Source organism: Ranitomeya imitator, chromosome 5 (assembly GCF_032444005.1).
Source record: "Ranitomeya imitator isolate aRanImi1 chromosome 5, aRanImi1.pri, whole genome shotgun sequence".
Classification (NCBI taxonomy): Eukaryota; Metazoa; Chordata; class Amphibia; order Anura; family Dendrobatidae; genus Ranitomeya; species Ranitomeya imitator.
In genome coordinates, this window is record NC_091286.1 from 589,246,072 (window position 1) to 589,261,689 (window position 15,618).

Consider the following 15,618-nt stretch of genomic DNA (forward strand, 5'->3'; position numbering starts at 1 on the left):
GTTCATGTGCCTGCGTGGCGTTTGCAGGTCACGTTGCCGGCTACACAGCAGGGGAACAGCTGGCGGTGCTGAACCCCACTAACACATTGGCTGGTGTTTTTCTCTGTGCAGCTAGCACTTCCGTGCAAAAACTAGCGTTGTTTGAGCCCAGGGTCAGCAGGAGGAGGAGAGGAGCAGAGTGTAGGCCGAAGCCTAGTTGAACCAATTTCAAAGGTAACCTTTAACCCCCCCTCAGGTGTTGCAAGGTACAAGAGCCACACCTTGTGCAGCATTAATGCTGCACAAGTAAAAGGTTGCTCTATTACTTTTGCTCCTTGCACACGCTGAATAAAACACGTACACTATTTAGCCCATTATACTGTCAAACCGTAGTGGAGGCGTGACTTGTCTTTTTAAGGAGACGCAGCACAGGTGTCCAAAATAACACCTTGGTGCATGGGCGCAGCTTCCTGAGCGTTGTTATTTGCTGTACAGGAGTCTGTGCTCTTGTTATCCCTTGGCCATGCGCTGTGAGCGCTGCCTGTCTTCTGACCTCATTTCATGTTGGCCGGTGCGGTTAGCGATGGCCATGAAACCCAGACCCGCAGTGTCTTTTCTTTAAGTCACACTACGGGGCTGGGATTCGTGACCTTGCGCAGTAAATTTTTTCGCCTGTCACTCATGTCCTTACACCTGCATCAGACTGGGCGGCCTCAGCTGATCCCTTCTCGCATGCCGCGGCCATGAGGCCGGACAGTCTGAAGAAGGCGGAAGGAGATGAGTTAAGACAGGCGAAGATATGCACTGCTCGTGCCCATCAATCACACCCTCGCAGTCAAAATAAGTAAGACAACGAGGAGCATTGTTTCAGGCAGGGCGGACGCACAGGCGCAACAAGCCAACCAATGATGTCAGAAGACGGGAAGCGCTACCAAGGGGGGTGCTGCGTATTATTAGAAAGGAAAGTCACACCTCAGGGACAGTGGAATGGTCTCAATGAGACACATTTTGTACGTGTTGAGTTCCACGTGGGCAAGTAGAAAAAGTCAGCCACCTTGTACAAATGCAGCATTACTGCTGTACAAGGTGGCTGTTATACATAGAAACACCTGGGGGTGGGGGGCAGGCTCCCTTCAATTTCAGTTCATGTGCCTGTGTGGCGTTTGCAGGTCACGTTGCCGGCTTCACAGCAGGGGAACAGCTGGCGGTGCTGAACCCCACTAACACATTGGCTGGTGTTTTTCTCTGTGCAGCTAGCACTTCCGGGCAAAAACTAGCGGTGTTTGAGCCCAGGGGCAGCAGGAGGAGGAGAGGAGCAGAGTGTAGGCCGAAGCCTGCACTGGTGGCAGCTTTTGGTCAATTGTGCCAGCGTGGCTTGTGCTGGACACGATTCCGGCTACACAGCAGGGGAACAGCTGGCGGTGCTGAACCCAACTAACACATTGGCGGATGTTTTTCTCTGTGCAGCTAGCACTTCCAGGCTACAACTGGCGGTGTTATAGCCCAGGGTCAGCAGGAGGAGGAGATGAGCAGAGTGTAGGCCGAAGCCTAGTTGAACCAATTTCAAAGGTAACCTTTAACCCCCCCTCAGTTGTTGCAAGGTACAAGAGCCTCACCTTGTGCAGCATTAATGCTGCACAAGTAAAAGGTTGCTCTATTACTTTTGCTCCTTGCACACGCTGAATAAAACACGTACACTATTTAGCCCATTATACTGTCAAACAGTAGTGGAGGCGTGACTTGTCTTTTTAAGGAGACGCAGCACAGGTGTCAAAATTTACACCTAGGTGCTGGGCGCAGCTTCCTGAGCGTTGTTATTTGCTGTACAAGAGTCTGCGCTCTTGTTATCCCTTGGCCATGCGCTGTGAGCGCTTCCTGTCTTCTGACCTCATTTCATGTCGGCCGTTGCGATTAGCGATGGACATGAATCCCAGACCCACAGTGTGTTTTCAAAAAATCACACTGCGTGGCTGGGATTCGTGGCCTTGTGCAGTAAATATGTTTGCCGCTCACACATGTCCTTACACCTGCATCAGACGGGCGGCCTCATCTGATCCCTTATCGCATGCCGCGGCCATGAGGCCACCCAGTCTGAAGAAGGCGGAAGGAGATGAGTGAACACAGGCAAACATATGCACTGCACATGCCCATCAATCACACCCTCGCTGTCCTAAAAAATAAGACACCGAGGGGCGTTGTTTCGAGCAGGGCAGACGCACAGGCGCAGCCAGCTAACCAATGATGTCAAAAGACGGGCAGCGCTACCAAGGGTGGTGCTGCGTATCATTAGAAAGGAAAGTCACACCTCAGGGACAGTGGAATGGTCTCAATGAGACACATTTAGTACGTGTTTATTTAAACGTGGGCAAGGAGAAAAAGTCAGCCACCTTGTAAAAATGCAGCAGTACTGCTGTACAAGGTGTCTGTTATACATAGAAACACCTGGGGGGGTGGGGGCTGGTTCCCTTTATTTCAGTTCCTGTGCCTGCATGGCGTTTGCAGGACACGTTGCCAGCTACACAGCAGGGGAACAGCTGGCGGTGCTGAACCCCACTGACACATTGACTGGTGTTTTTCTCTGTGCAGCTAGCATGTCCGGGCAAAAACTGGCGGTGTTAGAGCCCAGGGTCAGCAGGAGGAGGAGAGGAGCAAAGTGTAGGCCGAAGCCTGCACTGGTGGCAGCTTTTGGTCTGTTGTGCCAGCGTGGCTTGTGCTGGACACGATGCCGGCTACACAGCAGGGGAACAGCTGGCGGTGCTGAACCCCACTAACACATCGGCTGGTGTTTTTCTCTGTGCAGCTAGCACTTCCGGGCAAAAACTAGCGGTGTTTGAGCCCAGGGTCAGCAGGAGGAGGAGAGGAGCAGAGTGTAGGCCGAAGCCTGCACTGGTGGCAGCTTTTGTTCTGTTGTGTCAGCGTGGCTTGTGCTGGACACGTTGCCGACTACACAGCAGGGGAACAGCTGGCGGTGCTGAACCCCACTGACACATCAGCTAGTGTTTTTTCTGTGTAGACAACACTTCCAGGTGGCAACTGACAGTGTTGAAACCCAGGGAATCAAAGAGGAGCAGAGTGTAGGCCGAAGCCTGCAGTGGAGCAAGTTGAAAGGGAACCTTTAACCCCCCCCCCAGGCATTTGTTGCTGAAAGAGCCATCTTGTACAGCAGTAATACTGCACATGGAAAATGGTGGCTCCGAAAATTATGCTCCTTGCAAACGCTGAAGTACACACTCATATAATGTGTCCCCTCACACCGTCAAACCGTCCCGGAAGTGGGACTTTCCTTTGTAATGTGACACAGCACAGCCGTCATTCCAACCCCCTTGGTGCCGTGCGCCACCTCCTCAACGTTGTTTGGTTCTGTCACGGAGCCCGCGCTGTAATGTTATCCCTTGGCCATGCACAGTTAGCGGTGCCTGTCTTCTGACATCATTTAGGTGTCAGGCTGGGAGTGCCTGTGCGTCCAAGCTGCCCGAGATCCAACCTCGCAGTGTCATCCAATGTAATCCCACTGCGGGTCAGGGATCCATGGGCATGCGCAGTGCATATCATCGCCTCTCACTCACCTCCTTCCTGCTTCTTCAGACTGTGCGGCGTCACGGCCGTGGCATGCTATTAGGGATCAGCTGACGCCGCCTAGTCTGAAGAAGCGTGAAGAAGGGGAGTGAGAGGCTAGTATATGCACTGCGCATGGCCATGGATACCAGGCCCACTGTGGGATCACATTAGACGACACTGCGAGGTGGGATTTCGGGCAGCGTGGACGCACAGGCGCAGCCAGGATGACAACAAATGATGTCAGAGGACGGGCAGCGCAAACTGTGCATGGCCAAGGGATAACATAACAGCGCAGGGTCCAGGACGGAATCAAACAACGCTAAGGAGGCAGCGCACGGTGCCAAGGGGGTAGCAATGACGGCTGTGCTGCGTCACATTACAAAGGAAAGTCCCACCTCCGGGACAGTTTGACGGTGTGAGGGGACACATTACATGAGTGTGTAGTTCAGCGTTTGCAAGGAGCATAATTTCAAAAGCGACCTTTTCCTTGTGCAGTATTAGTGCTGCACAAGGTGGCTCTTTCAGTAACAAACGCCTAGGGGGGGGGGGACAGGTCCCCTTACATTTTAGTTGTGCCAGCATGGCGGTCGCATGACACGTTGCCGGATACACAGCTGGGAATCAGCTGACGTTACTGAACCCCAATAACAGAGGAGCGACTGTTGACTGTGCAGACAGCACTTCCAGGCACCAACTGGCGGTGTTAGAGCCCAGGGACAGCAGGAGGAGCAGATTGGAGGTATTGCCGCACACACAGCTGGGGATCAGCTGACGTTACTGAACCCCAATAACAGAGGAGCGACTGTTGACTGTGCAGACAGCACTTCCAGGCACCAACTGGCGGTGTTAGAGCCCAGGGACAGCAGGAGGAGCAGAGGAACAGAGTGTAGGCCGAAGCCAGATTGGAGCAAGTTGAAAGGGAACCTTTAACCCCCCCCCCAAAGACGTTTGTAGCTGAAAGAGCCATCTTGTGCAGCACTAAGGATGCAAAAGGAAAAGGTTGCTCTTTTAATTATGCTCCTTGCAAACACAGAAGTAAACACTAAAAATTTGTCCCCTTATACCGTAAAACCGTCCGGAGGTGCGAATTTCCTTCGTAATGGGACACAGCACAGCTGTCATTCCTATCCCCTTGGTGCCGTGCGCTGCCTCCTCAGCGTTGTTTTAAGCTGTCATGGAGCCTGCGCTGTTCTGTTATCCCTTGGCCATGCCCAATTAGCGCTGCCTGTCTTCTGACATAATTTGGTGTCAGGCTGTCAGTGCCTGTGCGTCCACGCTGCTCCAGATCCCACCTCGCAGTGTCGTCTAACGTAATCCCACTGCGGGCCTTGGATCCATGGGCATGCACAGTGCATATCCTCGACTCTCACTCCCCTCCTTCCCTCTTCTTCAGACTGTGCGGTGTCACGGCCGTGGCATGCTATTAGGGATCAGCTGACGGCGCACAGTCTAAAGAAGGCGGAGGGAGATGAGCGAGAGCCCGAGGGGAAGATATGCACTGCGCATGCCCATGGATCCAAGGCCCGCAGTGTGATTCAATCAGAAGACACTGCGAGGCGGGATCTCGGGCAGCGCGGCCGCACAGGCGCAGCCAGCCTGACACCAAATTATGTCAGAAGACAGGCAGCGCAAATAGGGCATGGCCAAGGGATAACAGAACAGCGCAGGCTCCATGACAGCTTAAAACAACGTTGAGGAGGCAGCGCATGGCACCAAGGGGGTAGGAATGACGGCTGTGCTGCGTCACATTACGAAGGAAAGTCCCAGCTCCGGGACGGTATAACGGTATCAGTGAACACATTTTATAAGTGTTAAGTTCTGCGTGTGCAAGGAGCTAAAATAAAAGAGCTACCTTTTCCTTGTGCAGCATTACTGCTGCACAAGATGGCTCTTTCAGTAACAAACGACGGGGGGGGGGGACAGGTTCCCTTACATTTAGGTTGTTGTGCCAGCGTGGCGGTCGCAGGACACATTGCCGGCTACACAGCTGGGGATCAGCAGACGTTACTGAAACCCAATAACACTGGGTCGTATGTTTTTACTGTGCAGCCTGCACTTCTGAGCCGCAACTGGCGGTGTTGGAGCCCAGGAATAGCAGTTCAGGTGGTAGAAAGATGAACACATCAGGAGACCTGGATGACACCCAATTACTTAATCAGGCAGAGGAGTGGCAAATTTCTGCGAGATCCAGGCCTGGTTCATTTTCAGGAAAGTAAGCCGGTCAACGTTATTGGAGGATAGTCGCATGCGACGGTCTGTTAGTACACCACCTGCGGCACTAAAGACACGTTCCGATAAGACACTAGCCGCAGGGCAAGCCAGCACCTCCAATGCATACTGGCTTAGCTCTGGCCATGTATCCAGCTTAGAGACCCAAAACTTGAACGGGGAAGAGCCGTCTGGGAGTACAGTAAGAGGGCAAGCCATGTAGTCTGTCACCATCTGACGGAACCGTTGCCTCCTGCTGACTGGAGCCGCCGGTGATGGTGTAGACATTTGGGGCGGGCACACAAAAGTGTGCCAGAGTTGTGCCATAATGGGCTTGCCTTGGGCAGAGGCACTGCTTCTGCTCCCTCTTTGGGCAGAGCCTCCCCCACTGCCTCGACACACTGAGCTGCTTTGTAATGCACTAGCAGCACTCCTCTCAGTTGGACTGGAGAAGATGATGGAATTCACCAGTGTGTCGTGGTACTCCCGCAATTTACGCTCCCGGGTCAACGCTGGGATGAGGTTTTGGACGTTGTCCCGGTAGCGAGGATCGAGGAGGGTGAACACCCAATAATCAGGCATGTTAAGAATGTGGTCGATGCGGCGGTCGTTTCTCAGGCACTGCAGCATGAAATCCACCATGTGCTGCAGACTGCCAACTGGCCCAGAAACGCTGTCCCCTGCTTGAGACATGATCTCTGCCCGCTCGTCATCACCCCACCCTCGCTGTACACACTGACCACTGGACAATTGTGTCGCTCCCTCCTCTGGACGGAGCTCTTCCTCCTCCATTGACTCCTCCTCATCCTCCTCACAAAGTGGCCCCTGCGTACCCCTTTGTGAGGAACCACGTGGTGCTGACTCTCCAGAAGCTGATGGAAAAGGTGACTCCTCATCCTCCACCTCTTCCACAACATCATCCCTTAACCCTTGCAAAGTTTGCTGAAGCAGGCAGATAAGGGGGACAGTCATGCTGACCAGTGCATCATCTGCACTTGCCATCCGCGTGGAATAATCAAAAGGACGCAAAACCTGGCAGACGTCCTTCATAGTGGCCCACTCTGTGGTTGTGAAGTCTGATCGGCGCTGACTGCGACTTCTTTGCGCCTGATGCAGCTGGTACTCCATAACTGCTTGCTGCTGCTCACACAACCGCTCCAACATATGTAACGTGGAATTCCACCGGGTAGGTAGGTCACATATGATGCGGTGTTCCGGAAGGCAGAATCGGCGCTGCAGAGCAGCAATGCGGGATCTTGCCAAGCTGGAACGCCGCAAGTGAGCACACTCTAGGCGGACCTTGTGCAGCAGGGCATCAAGATCCGGATAGTCCCTCAGAAAACTCTGCACAACCAGATTGAGCACATGTGCCAGACATGGGATGTGAGTGAGGTTGCCAAGGGCCAAAGCTGCCACCAGATTTCGGCCATTGTCACACACTACCATGCCTGGCTGGAGATTCGCTGGCAGTAACCACACATCGCTCTCCTGCTTGATGGCATTCCAGAGCTCCTGCGCTGTGTGGATTCGATTCCCCAATGAAACTAGTTTCAAGACGGCCTGCTGACGTTTGGCCACGGCTGTGCTCATGTCGGTCATAGGTAAACGTTCACGGGTCCATGTGGAGGTGGACTGTGACGGATCCTGCAGAGATGATTCTGAGGAACTTGTGTAAGAGGAGGAGTCAATGCGTACAGACTGGATTCCTGCAATCCTTGGAGTGGGCAGGACACGTCCTGCGCCACTCGCACGATCTGTACCTGGCTCAACAACATTAACCCAATGGGCAGTGAGGGAAACGTATCACCCCTGTCCATGCTGACTGGTCCACGCATCGGTGGTGAGGTGGACCTTCCTACTGACGGCGTTCAGTAGCGCATGTTTTATGTTTCCCTCAACATGCCTGTGCAGGGCAGGGACAGCTTGCCTGCTGAAGTAAAAGCGGCTGGGCACCTTGTACTGTGGGACTGCCAATGCCATCAAGTCACGGAAGCTGTCAGTCTCCACCAGCCTGAATGAGAGCATTTCCAGGGACAACAGTTTGGCAATGCCTGCATTCAGATCCTGTGCTCGGGGGTGGTTGGCCGAGAATGCCCGCCTTTTCTCCCATGCCTGTACTACCGATGGCTGTAGAGTAGACTGGAAGTGTGAGGATGACTGGGAAGGTGGTGCTGTGGGTGGAATTACACAAGGTCTCTGGACAACAGTGCCAGAGGTTCTTCCATGGCGATCCTGGGAGGAAGCCAAACCAGCTGTGCGTGAGCTGGAGGAAGAGGCAACACGAGCTGAAGAGGTGGTAGCTGCCGCTGTTGGTTGGCCTACATCTTCAGTGTGTTTCTGTAACTCCACCGTGTGCCTGGTCCGCACATGTTTCCACATATTTGTGGCATTGAGGTTGATGACATTTTTCCCTCTTTTTACTTTCTGATGACACAGCTTGCATTTGACAAAACAAATGTCATCTGCAACTGTGTCAAAAATGGACCAGGCACTGCAAGTCTTGGGAGCGCCCTTTTTGGCTTTGGAAAGAGACAGGCTCCTAACGGGTGCCAAAGTGGAGGCTACAGGCTCCGCAGTCTTCCCCCTCCCTCTCCCTCTTTGGCCCGTAAGGGGAATATCTTCCTCAGAGCTGCTCCCACCACCTTCCTGTTCCTCACGCCACGATGGGTCAACGACCTCATCATCTCCAGTACCCTCTGCCACCAACTGCTCCTCCTGGGTAGTCTCGGCAGCACAGTACGCACCAGAAAGCGGCACCTGAGTTTCATCATCAGATGCGTACTGCGCTGTGGTCACCGGAGGCACTGGCCCACCCGCCTCTTCAGAGTCAGAGAGACAAAGCTGTTGGGCATCACTGCACACTGCCTCTTCTTCCATTTCTCCAATGCTGCTTGGCTGGCCCCCTGTTTCCAAGCCAAGAAATTCAGAGAACAGAAGTAGAGACAGCTCCTGTCCTGGGCTCTCTGACTGCCTGGCCAATTTGGCAGGTGGTGAAGAGACAGATGGCTGCTCTCCAGTGCTCTGTGCCTGAGAGGATGTGGCACTAACTGAAGTCGATGCCGAGGCGTTAGCTGCCATCCACCCGACAACGGCTTCAATTTGGTCTTCACGCAGCAGCGGTGCACGGCGCTCTCCGACAAAGCTGCGCATGAAGGACTGTTCCCTGCTGAAACTGAGTGACGACGAGTCACCGGTGCCCGCAGCAGGCACAGAATCACCACGTCCTCTCCCTGCTCCTCTCCCTGCTCCGCGCCCACGCCCACGTGCCTTACTCCCTGCCCTCTTCATCTTGGTTGACAGATAAAGATAAGCAGAAAAGTACTAAGGCCTTAGTGTGCTTATTCCTGAAATGCTCCTCCTAACAGGTGTAAGAAACACTAATGTTGTAAAGTGTGGACTAAACTTTATTATTTTTCAAATGTGGCCTACACAAGTGTTAAGTTGTGTTTGGTGAACTTTCCTTTTTTTTTCTGCAGATCGGACTACAGAGCAAGTTTAACTCACACGGGGACCGTGCAGACAGCCGTAAACGGCGCTGCAAGGCCCAAAAAAACCCCTCTAGGTTATCCTATGTAGTGTTTTTCCACAATTTAGCTGGAGACGGGTGGAAAAACACTAATAGGAATTTTTTTTTTTAAATTTTAAACAGGCTGCACTATTTGAAAAAAAGGGAAATTTTTTCCAAGGTATGAGGCAGTAACGAACCCTGAGCTGAATCCAACTGGCTATGGCTGCACACAGACTACAGGGCGAGCTGGGCTCACACGGAGACCGTGCAGACAGCCGTAAACGGCGCTGCAAGGCCCAAAAACCCCCCTCTAGGTTATCCTATGTAGTGTTTTTCCACAATTTAGCTGGAGACGGGTGGAAAGACACTAATAGGAAATTTGAGAAAAAATGTGCAGCAGGCTGCACTATGAGCAAAAAAGGACAACTGTGTGAGGCAGTGTGAACCCCCCCTGAGCTGAATACAACCGGGTATATGGCTGCACACAGACTACAGAGTGAGCTGCACACACACACACACACACAGAGACCTTGCAGAACGCTGTTAAAACAGCGCTGCAAGGCAAGAGCAAGGTGAACAGTGAAGAACACACAGCGTTTTGCTAAATTAGCCTTGGGAAAGGAAAATAAAGAAATTAGCTATCTCAACTGGCCCTCAGTTAGAACACAGCGTCCTGTCCCTAACTGAAATCACAGCAGAGTGAGCACAAAATGGCGGCAGCGTTTTTTATAGTGCAGAGTGACATCATTTCAGCAGCCAATCACAGCCTTGCCAGTACTTACATGCCCACCATGCTAAACAGGATGTGCCCACACTTCCAATCATTCCTCATTGGCTGCTGCGTTCAGTTTGAATTCTGGGAACTTCCGATTCCGGTATCCGATACACAGGAAGTATCGGAATTCGGTATCGGAATTCCGATACCGCAAATATCGGCCGATACCCGATACTTGCGGTATCGGAATGCTCAAGACTAATCGCAGCTCTAGACTTCCAACCTCAATTAGTCAATACCAAAACATTAGCAGCAGCAGCAGTGTAAGTGGAAGAAGCAATTTTTATGAGTCCTTTGACATTTTTTTTAGACCAGCTCATGCACCAGCACAACAGAGTCCACGTCATATATGTGGTGAAAGAATGGAGAGGATGGAGCAGGAGTATCTAAGACTGAATATTAATACCATTAGGGAGGGCTTGGACCCTTTCACATTTTGGTCTTACAAAATGGATGAGTGACCTGTAGGTTTTATTGTCCCCGGCAGCCAGCGTTCTCTCAGAACCTGTCTTCAGTGCTGCTGGTGGTATCCTAATGGATAAGTGCAGCCAGCTGTCCTCTGAGTGTGGATCACCTATCTTTCATCAAGATGAACAAGTCATGGATCACGAAGGACATTTGCACCCCAATCACAGACTGTACACACTAGGTAATATATTGCATTTTTAAGTGTGCTGCATTGTAACTCAGGGGTGTCAATAATAATATACACAAATAATGAGTTGGTGATTAAATTATCACCTGTGCAGTACAAGGAAATCCTGAAAACATGACCTGTTTGCAGCCCTCGAGGAATGCAGTTTGACACCCCTGATGTAACTGCACTCTGTGATATTTTTAGTGTGGATATGTGAAGAGTCATAGTTGTTCTACATCTGCTTGGTTGGCTGTATTGTAAGACGTGTCAATCCCAATTGCATTATTTTTATTCTTGTGACTTTTTTTCACTTCGGTGGTGTCAGGCCCTCATTTTTTATAATGTGAAAACTCCATTTTGGGTCTCCATCTGCTGGATTGGGTGTACTGGAAGACCTGTCGGTCCCTATCATACTATTTTTACTGTGGTGAACTTGATGCCTCTTTGGTATTATCTGCCAATAATTTATGGAAATGTGAACACTTGTGGTTGGACGTCCATCTGTTGGATTGGGTGTAGTGGAAGACCTGTCGGCCTCTATTATACTATTTCTACTCTCATGAAAGTTATGCCACTTCTGTGGTGTAAGACCCTCATATGTTTAAATGTGAACACTCCTGGTTGGATGTCCATCTGCTGGATTGGGTGTAGTGGAATATCAGTTGGTCAATATAGCAGTAAGCCTCTGAGACCGTCAGGCCTCCACTTCCTTGGACTCAACTTTACTTTCCTTATATTTATCTGACAATGGTTGTCTATGAAACTGATATTTGTGCCAACTATTTGTGCCACCAGAGTGTGGCTCAGCATGAAAGCAGTTAGAGGTGTTGCATGTGGTATGAGGGCTCCCAGCAAAGGAGGCTTTCACTGATTTCTCACCCACATAGTCTTACTGTGAGGTTTAATTGAATGCAGTAAATGCTGTCCCAGACCCCAATATCTCATGCCTGGCTGATTGCTGCAGTGCCATGCTATGATTTGTACTGTGTGAATTGACGCCACTTTCCTTGTGTCTGTCCCTCATTTGATGTATTTTGGCAGCATTTGGGGCAGTTACAAGGTGTTGTACATGCATTTGTTTTCCTCCCATCAACATGAGTGGCGATTGGCTATGTTCGGTGAATATTCAATTAATTAATCTGCAAATGTTGCAAATTTACTGATCATAATCTGAACCAAAAATTGAAGTATTCACGCATCTCTAGTCTACTTCTGAAATACCTAATATTTGTCTAGCAATTGTTCTACTGGTGCAAAATCTCTTGAGTCTGCTGTTGGTGTGTCTCCTAACGGCGATGTAAAAAAAAATCACAGAAAATATTTGTTTAAAAAATAGCATATCTTTATCTAGCAATTGTGCGACTGGCAGAATACAGGTGGATTATCTTACTTGCCAATTTAGCAGGGACAATAATTTTCATTGCTCTGCATTTGGAGTGTGTCAGCAAGGCGGTTGAAGAAAATCATAATTTCCTATTGTTTTAAAAAAATAGCATATCTTTATCTAACAGTTGTGGGACTGGCGCAATCCGAGTAGAGATAATCTAATGTGACAATTTATCAGTGGCAATAATCTTCATTAGGCGACTGTTGGAGTGTGTCAGTAAGGGAATCAATTGGGAGTACAAGTTTCACCATTGCACAATGTGCCAAGATTTCACAAAGTACAAAACTTTAGACATATTGGTTATACATATGCAGGATGCTAGCAGGTGCGCAGGATGCAGTGACACACAGGAGGCAGAGCAAGGGTTAACAGGTTCTTTATATCAAACAGTGAAAGTACAAGCAGGGGGTAAAGGATGTGAATTTGTGGATGGAGAAAATGAAATGCAGAAGGTACTAACAAGTTAACTTATCAGTCTCTGTGCGGTGGAGGAAGGTGGCTGGAAGATTCCTCGGCAGCACCACAGGCGGCACGAGTTGTCTCCGATCCAGTCCTGCAGAAGGGTGATGCACTGTCTCCTTGTGATGATGAATCCTCTGGGCCCTTTGGCCTGTGACTTCCTAGTCCGAGCACACAGTGGGCTGGAGATGAAGTTCAGTGGCACAGTGGAAGAGGCAAAAAGTTCAGTAGACAAGGCCGCAGTAGAAGCACACAGTCCAGCGGAGACAGCCACATGCATGGGCCTATCCTTAGCAGGCACCACAAAGATGGGACTAAGAGGTTCCTCCGCAGTGATGAGCGGAGCCAAGGTATGCACTCTATTCTGGTCATTACCCGGTGTGGATGTCTCTCTGGGCTGAGGGTAGTACGTGTTGGCAGTATCACTAGCCAGGAATACAGGCGCAGCTAGCTGGCATGGGTCCGTCGAGAGGGAGTCAATCATCTCACTGCTCACAAGTTTATTCTCCGTCAAGTGTCCCGTCTTCACGCCCACACCACTATTTATGTCGTACCCACCCCCACCGGGTGTTCAGAACTGTGGCAGTCAGGAACCTCTTATCCCTGCAATATTGGTGACAGTCCCGACAGTTCCAGCCCAGACACACGAGAGAAACCACTCACTGGGTACTCCTCCCTACACTCCCCAACTCTTTTCACTCACCATTCCACGGGCAAGATTCTTTAAGGAGAGTGCCACTGTTTCTTTTTCTCCCATGTGATTTCTTGCCAGAAAAAATTCTCTTAGTCATAGCGATTGGGGGGTATGCCAACCGTTGTTTGTTTGGAGCATCTCAGATTAGGAGAAGTAGTGGAGTTATCCTGTGGGGCAGAATCCAGCTGTGAAGAGAGGGCCATGGGTGAGTCTGTACCCTCTGATTCCAAACCTTCAGAGCTTAATTTTTCATCCCCTTCTTCTTTCATCCCCTTCTTCATCCCCTTCTTCCACTGTCACATGTTTACCTCAGGGGTCTCGGGCTCTTCATCTGTGCGAACTGAATTTTTAGATAGGCAAGGTCGAAGCATGTTCTGGTGAAGAGTTTGAATGGGAACTTCCTCTTTTCCCTCAAGCTGGACTTCATACACTGGCCCCTCAAGACTAATTATTCTCTTCACCCGACACCGGTCTTTCTCCCAACGTTTGTCCAGCTTGTCCCGAGGACGCTTCTCCCGTACTAAGACATGGTCTGCAATTTGAAACTGTCACTCTGGGAGAAGTTTTTTCTGCATGTTTCAACTCTGTAATTTAGTCTGAACCAACTGATGTAAAATTTGCAGACAAAGCTGATGCGCTCAAACCCAGGAGAACACCCCTGTCAGTGGGTAGTCCTCTTCTGGGTCCAATGCCAACTTGGTGATTCCTTTTCCTTCTCCGACAAACAGAAGGGCGTAAGGTGTATATCCCGTGGTTCGATGTACTCGATTTTTATATACCCACACCAGTTCAGAAACATACTCTGGCCACCAGACCTTCCAATATTCCTCTAGAGTTCTTAGCATCTGAATCAGTGTATGGTTAAATCGTTCACAGGCTCCGTTACCTTGAGGATGGTATGGTGTGGTGTGGGAGTTGTTAATCCGGAACAGGTGGTGCAATTCATCCATTACTCTTCCCAAGAACCAAGCTCCCAGATCGGGGTGAATTCTTTTCGGACACCACTAGGGTAGGATTAAGTTCTTGCATGTTGCGCACGCAGCGGACTCTGCAGTCTGATCTGGGGTCAGAGTCACCAAGGCAAATTTTGTGAAGTGATCCACCATTACCAGGCAATGTTCATAGCCTTGATGAGCTGGGCTGATGGTTAGATAGTCTATCGTCAAGAGTTCTAGAGGAGCAGAGGTTACAAGGGACTGAACGGGAGATTTCTGCTCTAGCGTTCAACCATTTTTGTTGCCAAAAATTTGCTTAAACACAAACACTCTATTTCCACTGAATTTGATCCTTGTCCTGCTTGTGTCTTTTCTGCAATCTTATTGGTAAGTTAAATTGTTAACAAGGACAAGACAGCTGATATTACTTTGACATGCTGATTGAATTATAAGAGCAGACTTGTTGCTATAAAAGGGGCTGGTACTTTAACCCCTTAATTCCATATGACGTACTATCCCGTCCAGGTGACCTGGGACTTAATTCCCAGGGACGGGATAGTACGTCATATGCGATCGGCCGCGCTCTCGGGGGAAGCGCGGCCGATCGCGGCCGGGTGTCAGCTGACTATCGCAGCTGACATCCGGCACTATGTGACAGGAGCGGTCATGGACCGCTCCCGGCACATTAACCCCCGGCACATCGCGATCAAACATGATCGCGATGTGCCGGCGGTACAGGGAAGCATCGCGCAGGGAGGGGGCTCCCTGCGTGCTTCCCTGAGACGATCAGGAAAAGGTGATGTGCTCACCTTGTACCGAACGTCTTCTCCCTGCAGGCCCCGGATCCAAAATGGCCGCGGGGCTGCATCCGGGTCCTGCAGGGAGTACTTCCGGGTCGCCTGCAGGTGCTGGTAAGCCTGCAGCGATGTCAGTGAGATCGCCGATCTTACAGAGTGCTGTGCAAACTGTAAGATCGGCGATCTGTGATGTCCCCCCAGGGACAACGTAAAAAAGTAAAAAAAAAAAATTCCACATGTGTAAAAAAAAAAAAAAAAAATTACTAAATAAATAAATAAATAAAAAAATATTATTATAAATACATTTCTTTATCTAAAAAAAAACAAAAAAACAATAAATGTACACATATTTAGTATCGGCGCGTCCGTAACGACCCGACCTATAAAACTTTCCCACTAGTTAACCCCTTCAGTGAACACCGAAAGAAAAAAAAAAAAAACGAGCCAAAAAACAACGCTTTATTATCATACCGCCGAACAAAAAGTGGAATAACACGCGATCAAAAAGACGGATATAAATAACCATGATACCGCTGAAAACGTCATCTTGTCCCGCAAAAAACGAGCCATCAAAAAGCATAATAAGCAAAAATATAAAAAAGTTATAGTCCTGAGAATAAAGCGATGCCAAAATAATTATTTTTTCTATAAAATAGCTTTTATCGTATAAAAGCGCCAAAA